This window comes from Rattus norvegicus, chromosome 19 (genome assembly GCF_036323735.1).
Source record: "Rattus norvegicus strain BN/NHsdMcwi chromosome 19, GRCr8, whole genome shotgun sequence".
Taxonomy (NCBI): domain Eukaryota; kingdom Metazoa; phylum Chordata; class Mammalia; order Rodentia; family Muridae; genus Rattus; species Rattus norvegicus.
In genome coordinates, this window is record NC_086037.1 from 20,243,011 (window position 1) to 20,248,428 (window position 5,418).

The following is a 5,418-nucleotide window of genomic DNA, read 5'->3' on the forward strand; positions in this document are numbered from 1 at the left end:
AGGCACAATCTGAAATCACTGTCCCCAGGACATTTCTTACCTCAGTTTTCCCCCATTACACGGTGTGTCTGCTTGGACATGTCTGTCCAGGAAGCCAGTCCCCGTCGTCTCTGATACAGACAGAATGCTAAAGGTGAGAATGCTTTCCCTCTGTTGGCTCCCAGTCACTACTATAGAAGTGAGTTCAAATCCCCTGTGGGTAAATGTGTGTCTCACATAGTGTGTGAGACTTGAAATTCATCCATTTGAGTTGTCAAAAACCAACTCTCACTTCAGATTTACACCTGACCAACACTTAGTTTCAGGAGAATGAAGAAGCTGGCCAGGCCTGCAGAGTCAGATCCCCTCCCTGCCTGGGACAATCCCACCCATAGCAGACTTCATCTTCACCAGCAGCTGTTATCAGAAAATCTGACCTTAAGGTTCTGAAGTCCACATATGCACAAACCCTAACGTTGTTAGATGGCGGATATGGGGTTTTTCTCCCATTTAAAATCATTCGTGCCTCTTCTCTCCCCTGAGATGCACTCTGTTCTCTCAGGTCTGTTGGTCCTGGAAGGACCTCGGTTCAACTGAAGGCCTGGGAGGGAGCGGGAGGACCTTTTGTTGTAGAATGAGCATTGATCAAGAATGTAGCCCCACACTGACTGGGCAACTAAGCTCCAGAAAATCTTTCCCAGTCACAGACCTGGGTCATGTGGGAGCCTACACTGTTTCATAAGAAGAGCTGGTTGCTTTCTCCTGAAAGAAGCACTTGGGGGTTGATTGTCACTTCTGAACCTTCTGTTCTAAGTCACTTCTCAGAAGGGGCACATTGCTCTGACTTATCCATGGGACCCACACAGCACTGGGAGTGGAGGATCCTATGGAGTTGCAGCTCTGAGCTGGGTGGGGTAGCTCACACTATCTTGAAGAAGCCTGTTTTCACAGCTGATCTGGATCTGAGGAACAGGTGCTTTTAAAGAAGCATGTGAAAGCATCTCCTGCAGGAGAGCTCACTATGCAGGGAAAGTCACACAGGATAGGGAAAAGTGGCTTCCCAACTTCCCCAGGGTACTCAAACCAGGGAGGATTGTTAAATTTGTTGGTTGTCTATTGTTATATCCCCCATTTATTTCTAATTTTGTCAGTTTAGGTATTGTCTCTCTGGTGTATAGTTTGTTTGAGGAAGAGGTTGTCTCTCTGGTGGACCTTCTCAACAAAAAAAAAGAAAAAGGAACCAAAAAAAAAAAAAGCAAGCAAGCAAGCAAACAAACAAACAAAAAACCAACACACAGCTCGTGGTTCCCTTGACTCTTTGTATTTTTCTCTTTGTTTGTAATTGATTGATTTGATTTGAGCCTTGAATTAATTTCCTGCTGTCAAATCCTACCAGACACTCTATAAGATGAGGCTTTGCCTCACCTTGGTAAAAGTAGCATGTAATAAATGAAGCTTTTGCTGCTCTCTCCAGTGGGGATGACATCACAATCTCACTGCAAACCATGCACACCCGGTTTAGGTTGTATTAACGTAGCCACCATTTCAGTGCTCCCTGCGTGCCATGAGACAGTAGTAACATGAGTCTGCATGCACCTCAACAGTTTCTACTATGGACCCTTCCCCATACAAACACACACACACACACACACACACACACACACACACACACACACACACACACTTTACTGACATGGTGCACATTCTTTGCACACCAAAAATAAAGTGAGCAATAATGAAAACAGATCAATAATGGAATCAATGGAGGGAGCTGTGGGGAAGCTGGGGCTTAGAGTTACTTAAAGGCCCTATGCAGGCTCTCCTTTTGTTGGGGGAGAAATCAAGTGCAATGTCGTTCTTTATTTTTTTTTCTCTAAAGCACAGAGGGCTAGGGTAGATCATAGGGCTTTGAGAATGTTCGGCAAGTACAGTTACACGGAATTAAATCCTAGGGCTGGGACCTATTTAATCTTCTACAAAGTTACAGAGCAGCCTGGATGAAGACTCTCAGCTGAAAATGTGGACATCTCAAGACAGGCACTGGACAATGGCTGACAGACTTGACTGAAGAGTGGTAATGTTTTGCTATCTCATAGGAAAAGAAGGCCCCTCATACCACATTGTACTCTAAGGACAGTTTATTCAGGTTAGGATGACATGAACTATTGACTCATGTCACAGATGTCAGCACAAAGTATCCAAGGTATTGTATGCCAATGGTAGCATTAACAGGACAAAGCACACAGTGTCATGAAGACATAAATCATGAGTATGTGTAGCAAGACCCAGGCCTCTTCCAGGTTCTTAGATAGTAACTGAGAACCTCAAATACAGTAGTGATGTGATAGTGTGGGGTGAATCTAGTTACAACTAGCTTCTATATTGACACAGATGATACTTTTTGTGTCATGTTCAGCTTATAATGAATGACTAGACCTAAGCATGAGAATAACCAAATACTACATTGCTTCTCTAGCTGTTGAGCTTTTAAAGCCCTGGGGTGACAGCAAGTTTTTGTGGACATTCTGGATTGCTCCTTCTGTACTTTAACTCTGCGAGTCACCTCCACTCTCAGTAAGTTAGTTCAATTCCATAAATTGGAAATCAGTCACCTGGAAAAAATACATTCTCAATATGATCCCAGTTTGGCCATGGAAAAAGGGTAGCTTGAACTGCCCAACCTAGGTTCTGGGCCTGCACAGGCCTGCTCTCCAAAAGAAACCTGTGTTCACAGCTATAGGAAGCATTCACTATGTATGCTCTTGAGGTTTCCCCTAAACTGCTTAGATTAAGATACATTTCTTGCTATCAATAGAACACATTATGCCAAGCTGGCTTACAGGATCTAGTTTCTATTCTGTATTTTATCAGATGTGCATAATACATATGGTCATCATTGATAAAAGGTGAAAGATCTGCTCTAATATGAAAACTAAATGGTGCTGGAGGATGATCCTGACCCACAATGAGGAGTGGGAACACCAGAGCTCTGTAGGGATGCCTGGCAAGCTAACACATTGAGCATGTACGGCTCAGTAAGTTCCCTGTGAATACACATCTCCTGAGATCTCTCTATTTAATCATAGGTGATCTTGTCCACCTAATACAGCACCTCCTGTGGAATAACAAAAGCCACCTGCAGGAGCTGTGGTGATGACTCACAGGGTAGAGCATCTGCTGCTCTCTCAGAAGAACCACAAGGACCCTAACATTTGGGTAAAGCATGTCAGTGATTACATCATAAAGTGTGTGTCCGAGAAACAGCCACATTATCCACACAAAAGACACTGTCACACTGGGTACACCTTGGTGACTTTGAATTCACTTATTAGCCCAGGCTCCATGGAACATGCAGAGATCCATCTGTAGCTGTCAGTTCTAGGTCCACAGGAAGGGACAGAACCCTTGAGTAAGAAAGATGGTCTTAAGAGTCAAGAGATAGAATTCAATTTTTATTCATAACAAATACATTTTTACAACAAAACAGGATTAAAATGAATAAAAATATTTAAAAATATTTTAAAGTAAAAATAGTAACAAGAACATATAAATATGAAACAACAAAAAGAAAACTTCAATTAAAATCATAACAAAAATATTTCTAAAAGCATATTCTTAACGAACATTTAGAAGCACAGACGTATTGCTGTTTCTCCTCTAGCACACATAATGAAAGGCGGTCCCCCAAGTTGTCTCTCAAGTGCTGTTTTCTGAAGAAGAAAGTGAGTAAGACCTCAATCAGTCAGGCTGGCTCAGTGTTATATAAATTTAGGGTCTCTAAGAAATGACAAATTAACGCAGAGGATGAATACTCATCCAAAAAATGTTACCATTCAGGATGTTGGTCATCAGGGACTCCTGAGAAAGCAACTTATTCTTCAGGAAGCTCTCTTACTGGGGTGTGTCCAATTCCAGCTCTCTTGCACTTTCTGAGACCTGGGAGAGGAAGGCAGTTTTTCAGACACTGATTTGGTGGGGAAATGCAAGCCAGCTGTCAGAATGCTGCCTTCTACCACCTCAGTTCTATTGGACAGTCGACATGGACCTTTTAACTGATATCATTGTTGCCAACTCTGCAGGCAGGGCAAAATCTCCAGCAAGCCTCACAGTAATGTGGGCTGCCAATCTGGGACCCAGACTTATACCAGTGCAAACCAAGAACAGGGCAATGGGAAGAGACCTCATCGGGTTGCAGGAAGAAAGGAGATGTCCATTTGTCACCAAGGATAAAGCCAATGACAAGTACTAATTTGACACTTGCACTTGGTTCTTATCCCAAAGGTGCTTCCTACACAAGAGGTCACATGACCACAGAGTGTCAATTGTTCAAGAACCAAGAAATTGTTCAAAACTCTACATAGGATCCAATCTATCACATGGATATGCAATAATGAGATATGTTATTCATCTGTCACCATTTCTAGACTGCAGCTTCAAAAAGAGCAGCAAAATATGCTTGCACAATAATTCAGTTTCTGAAAAGTGTTTAACTTCCTAGAATACTTGTGCATAGGCAGAGCAATGAACAATTCCATTACATGAGGTGGTTGGCTGGTTGTGAGTGTAAATTAGAAAGGTGGTAAGAGAAGCAAAGATGTATCAAATTGGCAAATTTTATCAGATATTGTTAAGCTAACACATCTGCTCGTCCCTACCTGATAATGCTGGTTCTGGCCATTGATGGTCTTTATCTTTCTTGTTGAAGTCAACCAAATATTTCTGGTTCAGTGCACACTCAAGATGTCCCTCCTTGTTCTCCTGCTTCAGTGGGACCAACTTCTTCCTACATGTGTTCTCCATCAGGAGCTGGCTGAGCAGGTTTTGGAAATACAGTCTGCATAGTAAGATCATGCTGGCCCTTTCTCCCATTCCTACTCCCAAGTCCCACTAACTCTACCAGGTCCCAGATACCCATGAAGACTTAATAAAATGGATCTTGATACATATAAGGCTGCTGCACAAACCATAAAGAGTTAATTCGGGGAAGAATAAATTGTTTGCTTGGCCTGACACCAATTAGTGTACACACCTCTGAGAAAGAACATGGATCTACAACTATCCATGAAAGCCCAATGCATGGGGCCAACATCAATTAGTAGTGGGCCAACACCTTCAAAGGAGGTCAGTAGAACCAAGAGAAGGTCATGCTAACCATGTGTTCCACCCACTGAGTTTTGTAAAACCTGGTGTGACACCATAGGTCCAGGGCAGCCTAATAACCTTCTGCTGACTTCAATCAGTACTGTTCTCTCTAGAGCCTTCTGAAGATGCCTAGACAATCCTGGGATGAGGAACAGTCTTTTATGGAACTGAAAACTGAGTCCTAATGACCCTGGAACACTGATGGGTAAATAGCACAAGAGATAGAACCAGAGCTGAAGACCGTCCAATCCAGAACAAAGAAAGTCAGAAATGGCCATTCCACAAGTGATAGCCTAT

The 5,418-nt window shown here is 42.7% G+C and overlaps 1 long non-coding RNA gene across 1 annotated transcript; it reads right to left on the reverse strand.

Annotated features, from left to right (window-relative positions):
* Window positions 1–3,418: 3,418 nt before the first annotated feature.
* Window positions 3,419–5,132, reverse strand: LOC134483229 (uncharacterized). The gene is made up of 3 exons (XR_010060082.1): window positions 4,635–5,132; window positions 3,810–3,915; window positions 3,419–3,689 (listed from the first exon to the last, which is right to left on the reverse strand). It is a non-coding gene; the product is annotated as an uncharacterized LOC134483229 (long non-coding RNA).
* Between the last annotated feature and the right edge of the window lie 286 nt (window positions 5,133–5,418).